General features: G+C 37.3%; 1 protein-coding gene across 2 annotated transcripts in view; it reads left to right on the top strand.

Moving 5' to 3' along the window:
* The window catches only part of LOC5578728, a 75,210-nt gene that overhangs the window by 994 nt on the left and 50,693 nt on the right, over window positions 1-23,523 (top strand). The window lies entirely within an intron of this gene.

Genomic DNA, 23,523 nt, shown 5'->3' with positions numbered 1-23,523 from the left:
GTACCGTCAACGCCTACTAGGTAAATACGTACGACCGGCGACAGGGTTATCCGATTTGTGTGTATTATCAGTACATATTTGAGCTTTCCTGCGGGATGATAGGGTGACCAGGGTGAAGCGTAGCAGTAGAAAGCGGGAACTCATTGTTTGACTTTGACTCGTGCTCGGCGCGGTAACTTCAATGCGCGTGGAAGCGAGCAGCAAAACAAGTACCCAAAACACGCAATGTGACTGACCTTCGACGAAATGAAGCGATCATGTGTCGTCGCTATATGTGACAAACGATGGTGATCTACCTACCTGCCGCAGCGGGTGGTTCGTTGGACGGAAGACACCGCACTTCAAATATTATTGTATCCACAAAGCGAGCGGTATTTGTTCTGGTTCGGGTGTGCGGTGCATCGGGCTCGTACCGGACGCACGGGAGTTCTCTTATCTGGCGACTCTTCGGGTGTCGTTTTTTACGGCTTTGATGATGTGTACATTGCGCGACTACCTAGGAGGGAAATGGAGTTGTCGTCACATCACGGTGCTTTATTTATCGATATTATCAAAAAATAAGCTTTTTGATTTGTTGTGAGAAAATTTCAGGAAAAAAAAGTTCGGAAGAAATTTTGAGGTACGCTCTTTTGAAGACGTGAAAGTTTTTGAACGTTGATTTTTCATACATTACACCACGAAAGAAGTTTTTGTTCCAAGCAACAACTTAATTTGAAGACGCAGGAACTATTGCCGCACGCTATGTCTGAACCAGACGATTATAAAAATCGAATGTTCATCGGGTCTATTCTAGCTTGTATTGAGTATTTGGGTTAAATTTTCAAAATCTGAAAGTTTTAAAATATTTTTTCGGTGAAATTTTATTTTTTTCTACTTTTACTAAAATCCATGAAAACCCTGTTTTTCGACGAATTTCAGCCCATACAAAATGTATGGTAAAAAGTTTCATCGATAGAATATTTTAAAACCTTCCGATTATGAAAATTTAAACCAAATACTGATCTCTAGCGAGAAAAATTCCAATTTAGGGTAAATTGGTATAATGCGCCCCAACCGGGCAATACGCCCCACTTCATTTTCAAGGGATTGAGGCTTCTTTAACACGTAATTATGATAACATAATCTGAATATCAGCGAAAAAATGATGTAGCGCATATTAGATCTTTGAGAAGTATAAACAACCAATTGAAATGCCAAAAATACCGAAAATCAGCTTTTTGGTGTGAAATTTTGGGTCTGACAGGCAAGCCTCATTGTAAATGAAGCCCGTCCTTTACTATTGTACTTATTACAAAAACTTTTACCGGAAGACGACCGCTAATGGACCCTTTTAAGCTTAGCAAGTGGAGGAATTCTACTAGGAAATGTTTCTACAGTGCTGCGCACTTTTTTCTACGGGAGCGGCATATTGCCCAGTTTGTTTGGAAACGTCAACATTTGTACCGTTCTCATAACACGTCTTGTACTCTTTTTTGAAGCAACCTGCCAAGAGAAAGTTGCATGCAGAGCATGACCAACTAAGTAAATAACACTTTGACACCAAAAACTTTAGAAATAATGCATTTGCTACTGCGATAGAGCAGTTTTCTCTTAGGGGGGCGTATTATACCAGTTTACCCATTCGATTTTCATAATCGACTGGTTCGGACATAGCGTGTGCCGTTCTTAAAAATGTTATATCACGTCTGAGACATTGATTGTTGAAAATGCATTATTGATTGATTTGTATCAACTTGTATGCCAGTTTAATAGCTTGTATGCCGATTAATGTGCTTAATTTACCACAGAGAACAGTTTTCAGGTACTGAATATAACGAATCAAAGAAATTTGTAATGCTTTACTAAAAATATACCTTTTGAACGGCTGAAGTCTCTTCTTTTTACTTATTCTGCTTGCAGTAGATTCTGAGGCAAAATTCTAAAGGCTTCATAGCAAGCTTCTTCGACTATTACGCGACTTTTTAACTGATTCTTCAAAAGTTTCTTTCTAGATTAATCGCGGACAAACTTCAGGATCGATTCTTACGCCATTTCGTCCACGATTACTCCCAACAAGTGCTCCAAAATATTATAGAGCGGTTATTCGCGAAAATCTATTAGAATTCTTCAATAAATTTGACCTATGGTTCGTCATTAGGTCTAGGAATTTCTCCAGCACTGAAATTAATTTAGTTTAATTTTCCTGCACATTAGAGTGTCCATTTCCCGGCCATTTTGCTCGTCCCGGGATTTGGAACAAAAATCTATGCTTGTCCCGGGAAATCCCGGGATCCCGGGATTTATCAAATTTTCAATAAAACTAGCATTTCAACAACAACAACAACAACACAATTTTTCTTTCAATTAAATAAACAGATAATGTAACTTTTCAAAATAATATGTTAATTATAGCAAATCACATTTCAGATAAGACTTTTTTATTCTGATGAAGTCAACTAACAAAACTTAGCTTGACTAATTACGGGTTTGCTATGGATTATTCCAAATTCTCTATAACACTTATGAATGGGAGTATGATGAAAACTTAACTCATAATTTTAAAGCAATTTGCTTCAAACATTTGAAAAGTCATAAAATCTTTAGAATAAAAAAAACGATTAAAGATCGTTAAAGGTATTGTAGATCATGCTAAAAGTTAATTACTGAAAATTATTGACTGAAGTTTACAGCCGCATCTGCATTTTGGTCAAAATTGAGTTGATTTCAGTTTTCATTATATCTTCTATTGAACTTTCAGCTACACTAACGAGAAATCACTTTTTGTTCAGTAAAATTACGGAAAAAAAACACCAAGTCGAATTGTCCTATAATGAAAAGTGAATGCGTGCCAGTCTCACTGCAGATTTTCGCATCGTATAACACAAAAATGAATCGTTATTTGGCCATTTCTATATTTTTTTGGAAATGTAACGTTTCACTCACATATTATAAAAGTCTCATTGAGATCTAAACATGTTCCAATGTCCTGTAATTTTTTAAATATTTGTATGAAAAACGGGATTGAAAATTTCTCAGTCAATTTTATATCAATGTCTACTTTTTACAGATGGTACTGACTTGCAATTTGCGGCAGTTTAGGTGTACTTTCGAATTTGTTATCTCAGCATAGGTTTATAAAAACGGCTAATGTTTAAAAGAAAAGCAATAAAACTTTGCAACTAGACAAATCAAAATATGTGTTTCTCACTTGGTAAATTGATGTTTCTTACTTGGTAAATTGATCTTTTAATTATTCGTTTATTCTCTTTTTCATTATGCTTTTCTGCTATAACAAATAAGGTTGATAGTGAGGAAATATGTCATTGTTTTTCATTGAAATTTAGTGGTTTTCATCAAATTCTACGTATATTTCGGGAATCCCGGGATTCCCGGGATGTCAGAAATAAAATCCCGGGAAACGGGAAATTCCGAAATTTGTCAAATCCCGGGATTTTTTGTCCCGGGATGCACACTCTACTGCACATATTTCTAGGGACTCCGTCCGATGTTTTCCAAGATTTCTTTCAGAAAATCCTGCGATATATTATCTTGAGATTCGGTTAATTTTAACCGGTAACAATTATCTTAGCAATCTACAGCTGTGTTCGGAATAATAGTAGTGGAAGCCGACTTCCATACAAAATGCTCAAGTTTGGCATGCTGTAACTTTGTTTCTAAATAAACAATCGGCATGAAATTTTGACAGAGAATTACAAATATGCTCAATTGCGTTATTATAAAGCATCAAATGAATAATTAAGCATCGGGTGAAATCAAAATAATAGCAGTATTAATAATTTAAATATCTACTGTATGTTGAGTTTTAAAATTTCTGTTTCCTCATCGTTTTAACGAAATCTACCATTTAATTTTACAAAATTTTTGCTGAACAAAAATTTACAAATCGAAAACATGTTGCTTAACTTTTTAACCGATGTTTTGGAAAATTGCAAACTTTGTGACAATAAAATTGAGCATATTTGTAATTCTCTGTCAAAGTTTCACGTTGATTGCTCACAAAGTTACAGTATGCCCAAGTTTAGCATTTTGTATATAAATCAGCTTTTACAACAATTATTTTGAGTTGTATATAGGAAATCTGCTAGAAAAAACTCAAGAGTGCATAAGTTCTTTTGAAAACAATCATCAAGTTTCATCAGAGGTCAGGACAGAAAACCTTCAATTCTTTATAAATACCTCACGAAACATTCTTCAATTAAAAAAAATACCTTCAAGTTTACCTGGAGACAGGGTATTGTCTTTGCATGAAAAAAGCCCCTGGAAGAATGCATGGATGAATATTTGAAGACTTGATTGACAATTATCTGGAGAAATTTCTAAAGAAATCTTAGGAGGAATGTCTGAAGTAATTCATGGAGGTACCCTTAGAGAAATTCCTAGCTGAAGTCCTAACAAAATCCTAAAAGATAAATTTGTAGAAAATTTTGAAAAATTTCTGGAGGGGGAGATCGCATGTGTTGAAAATTGATCTGTCACGTTATTATGGTCTCTGCAAATTATTAGATTGTGGTGAAATGGCTGGTGCAGTTTTTGAAAAAAAAACTATATAGCGGAAATAAGTCGGACTATTCTGTACGCGTTCTGCTGGAAGATTCGTGAAGATGCATCGAAGCCAAAACTCAGATTTTCAGGAGCACGAGTCTGGAGAGCCGGACAACGGATCAGGCTGAAGGCTTGATCGATTGGTTCTCTAGATTTGTGCTCTTGAGAGTTTGAGTGTTGGCTTTGTTTCGTCTTCACTAGAATAATGTTATTTTTTTTTGCGTGATATTTTGCTTTTGTGAAATAAGCATGCTTATTACAGTAGATTACAGCTGCTTAATCAAGGATGGATGGTCGATTTGGTGAGCTCATTTTATGCTTTTATTTCCAATGGTCAATATATTATGAAACATATTTTTATCATGACAGTCACTGTAAGTGTCGACAGTGGTCCCTCCCCACTAACAAAAATCCTTCCCATGACAATCATGGAGATGCAGAGGTGATCTCGGTCTCTAGTGCCAATGGATGTCATTCAGCCATTCCATGAAAAACCGATCTAGTGGGTCTCCGAATTTCGTGCAAATTTGCTATTTTGTTCCTTATCCGAAATAAGGATACACGTATTTTTGGATTTTTTGATTAGGGTGACCATTTCCGAAATAGGGTGACCAGAAAAATCGCGATATAGCAAAATTTTTAATTTAAAAAAAAAATTATAACTTTTGAACCGTTCGACCGATTTTCAATCTTTTTGGATGAAATGAAGGCTAAAGATTTTGACTTTTCGGGAAAAATATAAAATTTTACAAAAATTGTGTTTTTTACATGAAAAAAACTCAATAGTTTCCGTTTTTTCGTGTTTTGAAGGCCTCGGGACCAAAGGGGCTATCGCTGTTCTCCTTTTTTCTTGAAAGTTCAGAAAATTTTACGTAAACTGTCAAATTTTCAGCGATGTATGTTTTTTTAGTTTTTGAGATATATTTTTTTGAAAATAAAAAATCAGTCATTTTTTTGTCGGCACACACTGTAGGTCTCAGCGCATTAGATTTGTAATGTTTAAAAAAAATATAACTTTTGAACAGCTTAACCGATTTCCAATCTTTTTGTATGGAATGAAAGCTTAAAATTTCAACTATTCAGACAAAATTAAAAATCTGGTAGAACTATGTTTAAACGTGAAAAAATATAAAAATTTCTAGCTTTTTTTAGAAATTTTCATATATTTTAATGAGAAATTTTTTTTTCAAAGTTTTCTATTTTTTTCTGAAAAGTTGAGACCTTAAGCTTTTATTTCATAAAAAAAGATTGGAAATCGGTTGAGCTGTTCAAAAGTTATGATTTTTTTAAACATTACAAATCTAATGCGCTGAGATCTACAGTGTGTGCCGATGAAAAATAACTGATTTTTTATTTTCAAAAAAATATAATCCAAAAACTATAAAACATACATCGCTGAAAATTTGACAGTTTACGTAAAATTTTCTGAACTTAAAATGAGAGCAGCAATAGCCCCTTTGGTCCCGAGGCCTTCAAAACACAAAAAAAACGGAAATTATTGAGTTTTTTCATGTAAAAAGCACAATTTTTGTGAAATTTTATATTTTTTCCGAAAAGTCAAAATTTTTAGCCTTCATTTCGTCCAAAAAGATTGAAAATCGGTCAAACGGTTCAAAAGTTATAATTTTTTTTTTTAAATTAAAAATTTTGCTATATCGCGATTTTTCTGGTCACCCTATTTCGGAAATGGTCACCCTAATCAAAAAATCCAAAAATACGTGTATCCTTATTTCGGATAAGGAACAAAATAGCAAATTTGCACGGAATTCGGAGACCCACTAGATCGGTTTTTCATGGAATGGCTGATTCCAACATTCCTTCGCTTCCCCGATGACCGTGAGGACGTGACCGGCGCTGTTACTGACTTTGTAAAGTTTGAAGTTCTCGAAAGTGTACATTGAAGATGGAACGCTACTCCCAAGCTACATCTCTTGGTTCCATGTGTAACTTCGATTATTCTGGTCAATCACAGAGTAGCAACTACAATTTGTACGGTCATCAATGCTTATGCTTATGCTTTAATCCCAAGAAATCTCTGAAAGCATCTCCGGAGAAGTTCCTGGTTGAGTTTTTGAAGATGTTTTAAACGGATGTCTTAAAGGAGGTACAATTTATCAGTACGATATTTTTGACAGTGCTGCAGATAGATTGAAACTATGTGTTGGTCACTGAAAAACATTAATTGCAGGGATTATTACCACGTGATCACTCATTCTGCAGTGATTATGATCTAGAGTGCGGTGTCGCATCACTGCTGCTGGTTGTCAAATCAAAATGATATTGATTGTTTGCAAATTCTTGGAGACATTCCTTAGGAACATTATTAGGGGAATTTCATGGGAAATAATCAATAAATGAACTCCTGGAAAACTCTTCGGAGTAATATCTGAACTTTAAGGCAAATACTTGAGTTAATTTCTGTTGAAATTCCTGGAGAATATCATGCAAAATGCATACAGTAATACCGTAATATTAAGAAGATTTCCTAATTTAGCAAGAGTATCCCCTTGAAATATTGTGAGAATTGTTCTAACAAAATTCGAAAGACTAGCTTTTCCACATTTTTGACAGAAATGTTCTCTCTTGCTGTCCAGGATTTCTCATAATTACAGTGATACCTCCATGAGTCGATGTTCCATGACTCGATATCGACTCATGGAACCATACTAAAAACAAAATTTCATGGTTACTATGATGGTCCCTATAAGAAGGTTTGCAAAAGATTGCTGTTCCATGACTCGATATTTCCATGAGTCGATGGTCCCTTCAATATCGACTCATGGAGGTTTCACTGTATTTTAATAGTGTAGGGTTGGGCAGAATTGTGACAATTTTGCCCCAGATTCGATGGTAATCATGGTTAGAATTTTGTGAAATCCTGTTTAAAGTAGTGTTTGTTCTGGCCAAAATTCTGTGAGAATGTTGCCCAATTATTACGTGAAAAATGTTAAAGATTATGTAAACATTCTGTCCTAGTCTTTGTGCTTTGTTCTGAAAATCCGAGGTTTGGCTCCGATGTATCTCCACCTTAATATCTCACTCTTAATCTCAATACTTTGAAGGTTATAAGTTCTGGCGTTTGAAAAACTTAATTTAATGTGCATTTAATGATTGCATGTTGTATTATAATGCTTCGAAGAATTCCTATGGTAGGACTGGTAGCAGATCTATCTTTAATGATATGGTCTTCATTTTAGAGTTGTTAGAGTTTTTTAGAGTCTCTCAAAGGACTCTATTTTCAATAGAAGGTCTTCAATAGTAGTTTACTTTTACCTTGCAGAATGATATTTTTTTACAACACGAGTCGTAAATTTATCCAACGAGGCTTGCCGAGCTGATTTCAGTTGCGTAATGACTATTACCGCACTGCATAACTCAGTGACATTTTGGCGTGATGAAAAACAGCCTATTACGATGAGAAATTGCAAAAAGTCTTTTTTTAACCATAATCGTCTCTTTTATTTTTCTCTTCTTGTAGTAAAGCATAATCAAAAATTCAAGAAGCTCCAAAGAATCCTTCAGATAGTCTAACTCGATTGTTCCATAGGTTCTTCAGTAAGATTTTTCTCAGATTTCTCGAGGAAGAGATTCAGTAATTCCTCTAGTGCTTCTCAGGAAACCCCTCAACATTTGACACAAGAGTTCCTATGCCAATTATTTCAATTATTGTTCCAGCCATTTTTATAAGGACTTCTTCAATAATTCATCCACGTTTTCTACCAGAAATTTTTTTAAAATTTCCCCTAGGGGTTATTCCAGAAAATCAATTGATGACTTTATTAAGAATTCCTAAACAAATCGACACTAGAGATTCCTTATGGATTTCCCCCAGAAACTACTCCTGCAGTTTTTCGAAACATTCCTCGAGTTTCTCAAGTTAAATTCCATACATTCTTCAAACATAGTTTAAGTTTTCTCACCAGCAAATACCACAGACATCATTCCATCCGATGTTTTTCAAACAATTACTGAACGAGAGGTTGTCCGGAGAAAACAGTGGAAGCATCTCTTGCGAAATTACTGCTCGAATACTTGAAGACGTCCTACATGGAAATCTTGAACAAAATCCTAGCGAAATCGATGGAAGAATCACTGCGAAAGAATTCCTGGTCGACTTAGTCATTTCCGAAATAATCTTTGGAAAAATTCTTGTAGACATGGAATCTCTGCAGTAGAAAATTTCAGGTTGAAATCTTGAAAATATCTTGAATGAAATTCTTGGAGGAATTGTTTAGGAAGTTCGTAAAGATTTACTATACCTGAAGTAAATTTGAAATACAGGCATATATGGTAAAGAAAAAAAGGCAAAAGTATAACATAAAATGGGCCACTAATGATTTTCAAATATGCCAAATGCTGCATACTTTATTCTCAAGATTTTTTTTTCTATCTTTATTAACGAGATTTTTAGCCCTGGGCTAGTTCATCTCGGGACCAACGGCTTTACTACCCTTCCGAAGAAAGTCGTCTCTGAAATTTTTAGTGACTATCTCGGCGATGGGATTCGATCCCAGGTTCTCGGCGTGAGAGGCGTGTGTTCTAACCACTACACCAGGTCCGTCCCCATATTCTCCAGATGAACAGCTTGAGCAAAATTTGAAATTATTTGTATTGTGAATGAATTCATCATGACACTTGAATTATGAGGACAGTTATTTTTCAAGAACTCTAAACATTAAAAGTCAAAAACGGGGCTGGCCACGTTCTTACGATTATCGGGGAAGGAAAGGAATGTTAGTGTGACATCCATTGGTAATAGCGACCCAGATCACCTCTGTATCTCCATGGTTGTCACGGGAAGGAGTTTTTTAGTGGGGAGGGCTCATAGCTGCATGATGCAATTCATGCAACCTCAGTTCAAAAAATCACCTATCAGTACTATAAACACATCGGGAACATAAGTCGACACTTTTGGCGTCGAACCATTCAAAGGTTATTTTTTTATAATGATAATAAAAAAGGAAGGCGTGAGGTTTTCAATGTTAATGTACAAGAGTCTATGTCGACACCTACAGTGGTGAACTGTTCATATTTTGTTAAATCAATTCATTTAAGCAGCATTCCCACCGTTACCATGACGAATACGTTTCTTAATATATTGTACATCAATAAATGCAATATATTGTACATTAATAAAATCATGAACGAGCTCACCAAATCGATCATCCATCCTTGATTGAGCAGCTGTATGCTCATCAGCATGTTCATTTCACAAAAGCAAAATATCACTCCGGCGACGTGAAACCCTAAACTCAATTGCACTCAGAATAATAATCAGACAGCGGTTCAAGCTGAAAACCAGCGAGTGACCAATCGATCAAGCCTTCAGCCTGGTCCGCAGTCAGGCTTTACAAACCCGTGTTCCTGAAAATCTGACGTTTGGCTTCAGACCATCTTAATTTTCTTCTAATCTTAATCTTGCATTTCACTAGAGTTTGTATTCTTTGGCAGATATGCGTATTTCGACTTCAACTGTAAGGCCGTCTTCAGTATCGTGTTCTAGACTTTCTAGGTTTTCGGAATTAAAAAACATTGATCATGTATGAAAAATCAACATTTTGATGGTTACGTCTTCAAGAGGACGTAGCTCAAAAATTTGTTTACCTTTTTTTTTCAAAAATATCCCAAAGTTGTATTATAGGTTTAGATGACCTAAAAATTTCATAATCATAATAACGGCAAATGAAGCACCGTGCCATCACATTGCACCTTCGAGAAAACGGAAGGTGACGGTACAGATAAGGCCGAGGAAAGGTGGCTCTCAAATTGTGATAAAGACGCAATAATGACCCGTTCGGCACCACCAAAACCGACGGAGACAATGTCGAAGAGAAAAAAAAGGTTATCTTTGCTCAATTTATTCGAGCGACATTGTCCCGTTTGCCGCACCCATAATATTGAATGGAAGGCGGCAACGTGTTTTGATTATGGGTGGCTTGCCGGATTTTTTTTCTCCTTTGTGCTGTTCAAAAGACGTGTGTGGCAGGAAGATTCTGGTTTTCAGCATCAGGAGACGATCATGTATAAAAGATGGGTGGCGTCAGGTTGAATAAAATGTCAAACAGATTTAATTTCTTAGAGGTGCGCCTACTTTGTTGTGAACTTCGTAGTGGAAATTTTTGGTATTAAGTGGTTTTAATGTGGATTCTACATACATATTAGTGACACTTTCATCATTGGTTTGTCCAAAGTTTCTCAAAATTCCAATGAGTTACCTAATTCGATGAAGACTTAATTATATTGAATTTTACGACTCGAAAAATGCTGTTGAGAAATCATCATATGTACCATATGTATGTGGCGTAACTATAGAAGCATTCGATAAATTAGTCGATGGGATCTAAATTGATATATCCGTGCATGGTTTTGATTAATTTTTTTGATGGATAAAATTCTGATTACTAGGCGTCCGGTGTCATCTAGCTTGGCACTGCAATAGTTGGCATTGGATCTCATAGAATATGCCAGGTTAATTTTTCTTTTATTTTTTTTATTAGTATCATTTTATTTCTTTATCAGTATCATTTTATGAAAGTAGATTTACCAATCTGTGTTTCAACAGAACACCCAAAGTTTCAAAAACTTTGATTTCAAATGACGAAAAAAGTTGATGTTTTAGGCGCCTATGAATGATGATTGCAACTCCCCCACATGCCCCATAAAGACGATCATTACGATAAACAAAAAAGTTTGGATCACTTTTGAGTTTGGATTCAGGTTTCAAATAAGTTTCAGTAATAACTGCAATATGTATATTATTAGCTGTTAGAAAATTAAACAGCTCGCACGGTGTGCCAGAAACCATTATTAACGCAAAAAAATGTCCAAGAATTTGGTACCTACCATTCAAAAGATATAGTATTCAAGCATCTTCTCCGTGAATTTGAAAATATTTTAACGAGGGAATCGAAAGTTATCGTGATTTGAAGGTTTTGAGTTATTTTGGAAGGGATATCTACATACTTCACAATTTTCCCCACCAATTCATCATTATTAATATGTAAACTAGCCAAGTAACTATCAACTTTGCATTTTGCATTCAAAACATATGATATTCATGCATCTTCTCTGAAAATATGAGAAAATTTCTCCGACAAAATCAGAAGTTACAGTGATTTGTATGTTTTCCATTATTTATATGAAGTTTAAATAAGGGCTTATTTATATGACTGTGTTATAATAATGTACATAATTTACAAATAGAAATGTCTATAGGACTGACACTCGACATTCAAAAGGTATAGTTGACTACACATACGAGTTGACTAGCATCTCGCAGTTGATTTGAGAAAACTTTATCAAAAGACAACATAACTAGAGTACTATGAAGTTTAGGAAGGCAAATTTTGAATGTTTTCAATTAGCACGTTTAATGTTTTTACCATTACTAAATCCAACAAATTCTTGTCAATATGTTTATCGATGTAATTAGAGAGTGTAATTGACCTCCCACTGTTGCTTCTTTGTTATTACAAGAGCATCAACCAACAGATGCTACTTACGATTTGTTGCACCACCATCAGTTTGTAAGTGATGGGATTCTCATTCACTGTACTAAGCAATATCGGTGCCGGCTGCGTCCGAATATATGTCAATTGAGTTATGGATAAAATATATTACGTGTTGCTATCTCTGAGGTAGCCATTGGGGTCCTCTGTACTTTAACGAGAAATCATTGGGAGTTAGAAAAAGGAAAAGAGTTATATTACAGGATTCGTCTTGGTAAACAAAATGCCTAATTATAAGAGTCCTACAGATCATCGCATAATATTCGCTGGTTGCTCCTCCCTCTAAACATAATAAAGCCAACAAAATAATCATTAAAATAAAATAAAAAGTAATTCTTTAATATGTACAAAACTTGACTGAAGACCCAATATGACGACACCTCTGATGACGAACCATTTAAAGATATTGCATGATGCGAATCATGCAACATCAATCTAAAATATAGTCTATCGATATCTAAAGTCGATATTTATAGTATGTAACGATTCAAGGATCTTGTGTTGTTATGTAAACTAAACAAAATATGAGATTTGTTGTTTTTAAATTTTAGAAAAACATGATACAAGGTTTAATTTGACAATACTCGACTACGTACTATTATTTGAATAAATATATAAACGTATCCCCTTTGTTGTCCAAATAAATTCTGAACATTCATATTTAGCCCTTTTAGAACAGTCGCATCTAACTAGTTGATAATACACCCTCGACTGAGCAACAAGGAACCACTTTCAAATTGTTAACGTTCACCAATACGCTTATTTGAGCTATAACGAATCACTGCCCAGCGATTCGCCGAAAATGAAACAAATCGAAAAATTAACACATTTGCTTATGCTGTAACGAAGCACTGTCTTTCTTGAATGAAAGATACAAGTTCAATTAAAATCTTTTAAGTTAATTTGTGTCGCAATATAAAAAAGTGTGTTGTGAACATTATTTTAAACGATTGGAGAAAAACCAATCTTAAAGACAGGTCCAAAACTAAACTTCAAAGTACTCCAGTTATTTTGCCTTTCGATAAACTTTTATCAAACTAACTGCGAAGATGCTTGACTACTATATTTTTTGTATACCGAGTGTCAGTCCTATGAACATTTTTATCTGTAAATTATTTACTATCATTTAGCAAAGCCATATAAATAAGCCCTTTTTTAAACTTCATAGAAATAATGATGTATTTACAAATCACTGTAACTTCTGATTTTCTCGGAGAAATTATCTCAAATTTTCAGAGAAGGTGCTTAAATATCATGTGTTTCAAATGCAAAATGCAAAGCTGATGGTTACTTGGCTTGTTTACAAATTAATAATGATGCACTGGTGGGTAAAATTGTGAATTATGTAGAAATCCCTTCCAAAATAGCTCAAAATCTTCAAATCACGATAACTTTCGTTTCCCTCGTTAGTATATTTTCAAATTCACGGAGAAGATGCTTGAATACTATATCTTTCGAATGGTAGGTGCCAAATTTTTGGACATTTTTTTGCGTCAATAACGGCTTGTGGTACACCGTGGCTCGTCATGTGAAATCTTGAACGGCTTGCGCATGATTGGTATAAACACAAACTGGAATAAGAAAAAAAACTCAGCAATCACAGAAAAAGAAGACCCCCAAGTAACCATGGAGCATTATATAATTTCATGTATAATGCACAGTAGTTTAACCTTCCAGTCGTCGCGCGGTTTGCCGCCGTCAGAAAAACCGCGCTGCTATTGTGAACGAAAAGCGAAGTTTTTTCAGCGGTGTTGTACAAAATACAACAGCGCGACGACTGAAGTGTTAAAAGTGAAAAAGGGCACTTTTACAGTTAAATTAATGCAAAAAGGACGATAAAGCAATGAAGCAACTTATAAAGTAATATTAATGCAGCATTACAATTTATAAAGTGATGTTATTGCATTGATACATTTGTAATGTAGAGTTAATGCTTTATTGCTTGACAGATCTTGAAATTCGTTGAATAAAAGCAATGTTGCATCAATGGTGTTGATATGCAGTAGAATACGTGCAATGTTATAATACTTGTGGTTACTTGGGCCGTCTTCGCGAGTCTCGTCTCAGGTGACAAGCTGAGAGAGAGGAGACAGCTGGCTTAGATTGCGATCTCCCAAAAGTCAAGGGAACTTGACACCTATTGTCACTGGAAAACCAACACATTCGGAGGGCAGAACATGAAACAGTAAACGTGATTAAAATTTCCTGGTGTTTCTCGCTGATTTCGCATTTTAAAAAGTAGGATACCTAAATATCGTTGTGTGTTGACGAACTGCTATAGATTTTTTGTATTCATATCCTTTTTCATAGTGAACAACATGAAGTAAATATCATTTTGACCAAAATAAGATCATCTGACCGTTGTGCACTACCCAACACTGAAAAAAAATCCACACGTTTGATCCATGTGTTTAAAGTTATGGATCGATTCATGAACGTCTATGTCGATTTGTTGTGATTTTCTTACAAACTTCGTGTGTATTACACATTCAATTCTTTAGTTTTGCTTCATGGACTGATTCATCAACCGACAACATGAATTCCATAGTTTTCCACATAAGTTGCTGAAGCTTTCCATTTCAAATTCATATGCGTCAACCTATGGGTGCATAGATCATCACCCAACACGGATTCAGTATGTTTAACTTATGGTTATCTTGTGTCATGATCATCATGTTCAAGTTAGTCGATTCGGAATCGATGAGCTTGCTATCGATTTCCGTGTTTTGAATTTCTAAATTATTAGTGATCAACCCATAGCGAAGTAAATTACGGTCGGACCTCGTGTAGAACGACAGTCATCATCATGTTCCAAAAAGAAGAAGCAAATTCTGAAGCTGAAAGTGTTAGAGGAAAATTTGCGGATTCGTTTTTCTTTCTATTAGTGAAGATGTCCGAGTGAATATGAGGAGTGCATTCTAATTCTTTATAAATAAAATGCATTATTTCCAGCATTGGATACAACGTATGGTGTTAGAGAAAAATCGGATTCCACTAACAGATTTTCGTAGCTTTCAGCTTCGAACAAAATGAAATATGTTAATACGGGGCTTCCCAAATTATGGATTTGCAGCACCCCGCTTCATGCTGACTCACTTGTTTGAAAAAAAAATTCAAGTGAGCTTGCGACAAGCAGAAGAGCCTCGAATCCATATTTTGGGAGCAAGATTTCTTCTATCAAATTTCTTCTTTCAGTCTCATGACATTCATGTTCTATCACATTCTTTCTGGCGTTACGTCCCAACTGGGACAAAGCCTGCTTCTCAGATTAGTGTTCTTATGAGGCACTTCCACAGTTATTAACTGAGAGCTTTCTTTGCCTATTGACCATTTTTGCATGTGTATATCGTGTGGCAGGTACGAAGATACTTATGCCCTGAGAATCGAGAAAATTTCCTTCACGAAAAGATCCTCGACCAGTGGGATTCGAACCCACGACCCTCAGCATGGTCATGCTGAATAGCTGCGCGTTTACCGCTACGGCTATCTGGGTTCTATCACATATGAATATCTAAAGCCACTACATTTCGAATTCAATAAGCAAATCAGTTGGTTATCATGATTTAATATTTGGACATGTTTGTTTGTTTCTCATGACAACTCAATGTTGATACACATGTTATTATACCGTGAGGTCAATGACGAAATCCATATGGCTACCGCACTCAAGTCATGTGGTTTTCCTCATTGCGCATATCTATAAGTAAAACACACGACCTTGACTGTAGATTTTTCTCAGTGAAGAATTGGAAAAAGAAGTCAAAGAAGGCTATAAAACATGCCAAATGTCAGTGAGCTGTCTCCTCTCTCTCAAGTGACAAGAAGCCGTAGCAGCTACCGCGTACGTTTACTTCAAAACAACAACTGCCTACTGCGATTTGGAACGGATACGATGGTACGACTTTGATAACGAAACAGGCAATCGGATGAAATAACATAAATATTAATAGTAGAACGCTAGTGGCGCTGTTACCACAAAACTGATTTTAATTATTTTTACCTTCAGTTATGAGTTTTTGCTGTTTTTTAATGCCAATGATTTGTTTTGGTCTTTGAAATTGATTTGACAGTTTGAGGCCCGGTACTCAGGCTGTCAGAGCGTGGCAAACTAGATGTTGGTCACACGAACAGTCGCGACATTGGCCTTCTACGGCTAATGCTTCTACTGATAAAATTTCTCTAATATAAATTAGTCATGGCTTAAACACGTGGCTCTAGAACGGATTTTCCAAGAAAGCAGGAGCGCCTGTTAATTAACACATATTGAATCATACTTAAGATATGATTTCAAAGGTGGATATTTGACTCATTCATGCCCTGAAGTTACCAACTTGTCAAAGTCATACTGTTTCAAGTCATTTCAAAAAGTTAACCTAGCTCATCCGAAGCCTCAGAATTTGCAAGTCGCTATCGAATCAACGTCATACAATGCAAAAAAGCGGTGGAACCACAATTTGAAAAAAAAAAAAAAAACATCAAAACATCCATGAATGGGGGACGAATGCAAATTATAGTGATATAAAGGCTTACCCACCGCAACCCAACGTCCGTCTCATCAAATTGTAGCGATTCTCTCTAGAGCTTTCCGCTGTTGAGAGTTGAGACTTGATTGTTGTGGCGAGGCGATCCCCTCGAAGCCCGAACTCGCGGCACAACAATACAAACCAGTCTATGTGTAGGGGAACTGGGGGTAATTTGCCCATGGGAGGTAAAACGCACCACCGTCGTTTTGGACGAATGACGTATTTTACAACGCATTTTTTCACCCGAGGTAAACATTAATTTCGATTAATATGCACTGCCATAGGTAGTGTTCCATACGAAAAAAGATGTGATTTTGTCATTAAAATGCGTATCGTGGGGCAAAACGCCGACCGCAATTTATTAACACCAAGAGCCGTTTGAATTCAAATTCCATCAATCGTAATGTCACGCTAAAATTTCGTGCAAATTGGAAACTTACAAATGCGCATATATTTTGAAAATTGATTTATTGACATTAAAAAGATGGAGATGGATAACTGTTTCAACAATTTGATAGAAAACATGCTTGTCCATCAGATCATGATTAATGTTTTCCACAGCTTACAGCGCTTTCTTCCTTAAAATGCGAGTTGTGCCCCCAGTTCCCCTAGCTGGTAACAACAGCAAAAACCGGGACATGATGCGGCGAGATGGTCGTGAAATTCCACCGCGTAGTCGACGTCGTAGTTGGCCGTTGGCGACGAATGACGATCATGACGACGAAAGCACACCGTCCCGTCCGAAAACAGGTGCGATGACTCATCGCAGTACTCTGCGGTTGATGCATTGCATTTGAGTGGTCACAGAGCCTACTAGTTTTCCGAATTACACGTGTAGGTGCGTGGTGACATATGTTACGTGCTCAGCATAGCCTACTGTTTACCATCGCTTATTACATCCATGTCATGACGGTCATGATGGATGACGATTCCGGTTCTGTTTGCACACGATGGTTTTGATTTCCGTTCTTTTAGCGGGACCCCTCCCCAAAGCTGTAGACTCAAATCCAAATATTACATCTACAATAGGCACTCAAGAGCAGTGCCTATGTTGAAATCTGTTCATGAAAGGTATTTACAACTGTTTGTATGACCACCGGATGGTGGCAATCTGAAATGAATTCAGCACAACGTTGTTTATACGATAAGAGATTCAGCGATGCGCGGAGTCGAGAATTAAGCCGCAATTCGCGAATATCCAAAGCCACTTTTGTGCGACTTTGTTTACGACCACAGAGTGATAAGCACTTTTCGTAGGATCATTAGTCATATCTCGTACCTGACAGGCACGTCACGTGTTCATCCATGTTTCAAGCCATGCGCCTCCATCAAACGCGTTAGGTCCACTTCATCCTCAAAAAAAAAAAAAAACCGCCAGCGTGTCCAATCTGGTCCGCAGCACAAAGCATCAGCTTCATTTTCCAGATGCCCCCATCATAGCCAATATCGATCATCGAAATCGTCAATTTAGCAGAAATTCGCAATCTCGGTACGGCTGCGTTGATGTGCGTTGTTCCGTTCACGATCAACGGAAGGCACGTCAAGTGCGTAATCCACTTGATCCACTAACAGTCGATGCTGATCGACACCGTCGCGTCGCCGGCGATGACCTGCATGTGGCCGTGCAGGTTCAACCAGATTGCAGGGCTGGTGGCAACTGAGTGACTTAAAAATGGGAAATTAAGTTTTTTTTTTATTTTTTTTATATGGTACAAAAGTATTATGATCTTTATTGATAAGTGTTCTTTAACACATAATTCTGTGGTAAATTAAGCAAATGAGTCCCCATACAAGCTGGCAAACTGGTATAAAAGTACAGTGAAATCGTTAAATAATGCATTTCCAACAACCAATATCTCAAAACCTAGATGTGCTATTATATTTTTGAAAACAGCAATGATTCAGCAAACCTTATAGTAAATAAAGAAGATAGCGCTATTTTGATGCTTGAGGCAAAAAATGTTTCGAAGTTTATCCTTAATAATAGACCGATGCACGAGTTCACTAATTTGACGTTTGAGCGGTGCCGAATTCACTCGTTTCCATGGTAACATAAATAACACGGCACCGCTAAAACGTCAAAGATTGAACGCGTGCATTGGTCCATTCTGGAATGAACCTTTATAGAATTCGGTGAAAGATTTCTAAGAGCCAAGCTAAGAGCAGTATTTCCCAAACTTTTTCGAAGCACCGCCCATTTGAGACCAGTGAATTCTGAAATCGCCCACCCAAAATCACGTTGAGAAGGACTTTCGTTTTTAAATTTAGTGATGTTTTTGCTTTAATTTCCCCTGTGAAAAATATTGTGTTCCGTCGAAGTCCAAAAAACACTTTTAGATTTTAGCTTAACAATTTTCGACATTTAACTATACCCGACCAACCAGTCTTCATAATTCTTTATAGATCTTTGACCAACGATGGCGATCGCTAACGGTTCAAAACGAATCTATATCGATCGCTTTCGAAAATCACTGACTGGTTGACCGGGTATCTGCTTAGAGGTGTCGATAAAAAGGAGCAAGTAGCACTTAGAACTTGGAAGTTATTTCACACCATGCCAGATAGCAAATACAAGTACAATGATAGAAGCGAAGAACTGGCTTATAAAATTTGTAAAACGATGATGGTTATTGTTCTCTTGTAAACGTTTTCGCCAACCAAATAAACTTTGCAGGCTTTCGCCCCCCTAGACCTGAAAATCGCCCCAGGGGGAATTACTGCTCTAGAGTAACAACTGGAAAAATTAGAAGAAGAAACCTGGATTAGTTCTTGGAAAAACTTTCAAATTTCCTGTGGTAATTACTGGAGGTAGTAGCATTGGAGTGCTGAAGGATTTTCTGGTGAAAATTTTGAAGAACTAATTCTAAAGCACCCATTGAAAAATCGCAGGCATGATCGCAGGACCAGAAATTACTAGGCAATTTTTTGGAAGATCTTTGGGAGAAATTTCTGGACTGTTCCCTAGAGGAATCCCCGAATTGTTCCTGAAGAACTCTCTGGAGAAATCACTAGAAGACATTGTGAGCTATTCCTCGAGGAAGCCGAGAGGAATTTCCTGAAAAACGTATGGAATAGCCGCGTGAGAGTTTCTTGAAGTTTTCTTCTGGATACTCTAAACAGTGTTTCTCAAACTGTTTTTCACTTCAGACCCCTTGAGGTCAATAGTTTTTTGAACCATCCCCCTGATATGCAGTTTATCTGTTTGAAAATAAGTGCAATATTGTTGCAAACATTTGACCTAGGAAGATTTCACTACCACCCAGCTATGTCGAAGAAATACTAAGCAATATTGCAAATCTACTTCAGATAGCTAAAACACCAACTTTCTCAATTTTAATCATCATACAACCTTCTACAATATTGTTTGCTATGGTGTCAAGTAGTGTTTTTGACCTTCTGAGTTCAATCAAACGCGATCAACAATGTTCCTGACCCAAACAGGAGATGATTCGCTGTTTCCCATATGTTTGAGCTGAAAATCCCATATTACCTTTAATTCAATTGTGCCAGCTCATGAAACGACCAAATGAGCTGAAATTTCCAGGAAGTCTCCCTCTAACCCTAAGGAATAATCCAGAGGGGTGGAATTATAAAACTTTATTTTTCTCCCATACTGAGCTGGGCCAGTCTAATCCATACCCAATAAGTTTCAATCAAAACCTCATGATGCGACGCCACCAGATGCCATTTTCTTGTTTACCGACGAGTATTGTTCGCAGCAATTTACGCTCGAAAACGCTTTCAGGTCGACCTCGTTTAACCTCCAGGATTCATGGCCGTATACAGCAACGGGAAGGATCAGTATCTTTTATAGCGCGAATGTTGTCTTCGTCTGCAGGCTACGGAACTTTAGCTAGTTACGGAGCCCGTAAAAGTTCCTATTCTCAGCTGCAAGACGCCTTTTCACCTCTCCTAGTAGCTCCTTCGAGGGCAGTGTTGAACAAAAGGTTTGGAAGCTCATATCATTGCCTCAATCCATCTAAGCCTACGAAGGATCGGAATTTCATCCGCAACCCACACACTTGATTTCAATCCATCTAAAGAAGTACGAAACAGTCTAATCAGTTTCGTCGGAAAACCGTGTTCTATCATACCTCATTTCTCTTTACTAAATCGAACGCCGGCTTGAAATCAATGGACAGATGATGATGAGTCTGCAAGTTGTATTCCCGGAACTCATCAAGGATTTGTCGCAAGGTAAACATTTGATCCGTCGTTGATCGGCCCTCACGACAATTTGTATTCGCCGACGAAGGACTTCTTCAGCGGCCTCAATCTGTTGAACAAAATACGGAACATCATTTCATAAGTCAAGCTGAGTAGCGTTATTCATCGGTAATTGGCGCACTCCAGTCTGTGTCCCTTCTCATAAAAAGGGCAGACGAGGCCCTTCAGTCAGCTAGCAGGCAATTCTTCTTCCTCCCATATCCTTATCCTTGTTCTTATATTGAGAAGAATTTGATTATTAATATTTGATTAAAGGTCGATTTCTTCACCACCGCTTAGGCTTTAAACTTAGTTTAACTATATGAGTAAGCGTAGTCTATGGTGGTTTAAGCCATGGTACCTAACAGCTGTCAAATACAATTTCAAACAACAATTTAAAAAATTCGATTATTTTAGAAAACAATTATGAATAGCCAACATAAGGTAGATAGATTTGCTTCATGTTCAGAAGACTCCTTCCTTTTAATTTTGATTAAATGAAAAATGGGTAATTAGATCACGTTTTTTTACTTTCAAAATACTTTCAAGATTATCTAATACAGCTTGTTATTCAAATCCACACAAAATTTAAGAAAAAAAAAGGTCAATACAATGCCTAGTTTCACGTTTTTTAATTATCTATGAACACTAAGACCATTAAAACAAACATTTAATTTCAAAAGTCATAAAACATTGCCAATCGTTATTTGAAACTTGAAACCCCCCATTTTAATTTTATGTTCGCCCCTTCCGGACTAAAATTCGCCAACTTAGGGAACTACTGCTTTAGAACCTTGCACCATGATATACTGCAAGCGGGAAAATTAAAAGTATGATGATAACAAATCTTCGAGCTGTCCACTGCCCATACTCGCATAACCTTCCCATAAATATAGGAAATACCATACCATAGAGTATGAGACTATTATGCGAGTATGGGCGGTCAGTTTAGTGGAATACCTTAGTCGCAGGGTATCTATCCATTCGGGAAAAGCGGTAAAAACCCGGGAACTACAAATTACCGGGAAAATACGGGAAGCACCCCGGAAAAATCTCGCATAACTTATATGAACTCGCCCTAAAAGCCTTTGGTAACCGAGTGTGTAGCTCGTTGTTTTAAAGCAAATAAATGAGCCAAGATAAAAACTATCACCACTGGGAGATAGAGGAGCATCTTTTCTTCATCGTAGTATCGTTCAATAGTGTGTAAATCCACTCACTAGAAACAAGCTACACCACTCACCAAATATTCGGTAACGCTTACGAGGTCTTCCGCTGCGACAGGAACAATAGTCGGAAAATAACAGGTGGAGGCGTATTAGTAGCCGTTAACTCTAGACTTAAAACGAAAAAAGTCGAAAGTCCCTCTTGGGTCTGCTTGGAGCAGGTCTGGACTTCGATTAAACTCGGTGATCGAAGCTTGTTTCTCTGCGCATTGTACATTGCTCCTGATCGTATACGTGATCGCGAACTCATCGAAACGCATTGTCAGTCGGTCTAGTCCGTATTGGAATCCACCAAAGCAAAGGACGAAGTTATCGTGTTAGGTGACTTCAATATGCCGGGGATTTCGTGGGAAAAATCAAGCAATGGTTTCTTCTATCCAGATATCGGTCATTCCGTCATTCATTCCAACGCTTCCTTTCTTTTGGACAACTATAGTTCTGCCACACTCTCTCAAATCAACTACGTCACTAATCAGAATAATCGCCGCTTAGATCTTTGTTTCGTGAGCACACAGGACACGGCTCCTTTTTTATGCGAGGCTCCTGTTCCGTTAGTGAAACTTACCCTCCATCATCCACCATTGTTGCTAGCCATTGGCTCTAAGCTGCCTCGCGATTATGTCATTTCACCTAATGTCGTCTATTACGATTTTCGTAAGGCCGACCATCGCGGTATTGCTCAATTGCTCTCGAGTTTTGATTGGAGCGTAATCTTGGATTCAGATGATATCGAAGAGGCAGCACAAACTTTCTCCAATGTTCTTTCATACGTATTAGACAGACATGTTCCCAAAAAGGTCCAATATCATTCTTTCCGTCTGCCCTGGCAAACCAGCGAGCACCGCCGATTGAAATCAAAAAAGAAAGCTGCACTCAAGAAATTCACCACACACCGCACTCCGCTACTTAAACGCCACTACGCGAGGGTCAACAACGAGTACAAACAAGCCGCGAAAGATTGCTTTCTTCGATATCAGCGAGGTATTCAAACGAAGCTCAAGTACCGCCCCAAACAATTTTGGAAGCATGTTGACGAACAGCGACGTGAAGCTGGACTGCCGTCGTGTATGTCGCTGAATGGAAACGTGGCCTCCTCACCACAGGACATATGCAATCTATTCGCCGATAAATTCGCCAGTGTTTTCAATGATGAAATATTGAGCGACGAACATATCACACTCGCCGCCGCTAATGTTCCACAATTCGGCCAAACCCTGAGTAGCGTAGACATTAACGAGGATATGATCATCAGAGCCTCCTCGAAACTGAAAACGTCTTATAATCCGGGACCCGATGGTGTTCCGTTGTCATTTCTCAAAACGCATATGCGCGACTTAATTTCACCACTGCTTCATGTTTTTCGTCTTTCGTTGACCCTTGGATTATTTCCATCCACATGGAAGCTCGCACATATGTTCCCTGTCCACAAGAGCGGCAACAAGCATGATGTTGGCAACTATCGTGGTATTACCTCTCTCTGCGCTGTTGCAAAGCTGTTCGAACTCGTTATGATGGAAC

Source organism: Aedes aegypti, chromosome 1 (genome assembly GCF_002204515.2).
Source record: "Aedes aegypti strain LVP_AGWG chromosome 1, AaegL5.0 Primary Assembly, whole genome shotgun sequence".
In the NCBI taxonomy this organism is placed as follows: Eukaryota; Metazoa; Arthropoda; class Insecta; order Diptera; family Culicidae; genus Aedes; species Aedes aegypti.
The sequence above is the reverse complement of the archived record's forward strand: the minus strand, read 5'-3'. Positions and strand labels throughout refer to the sequence as shown.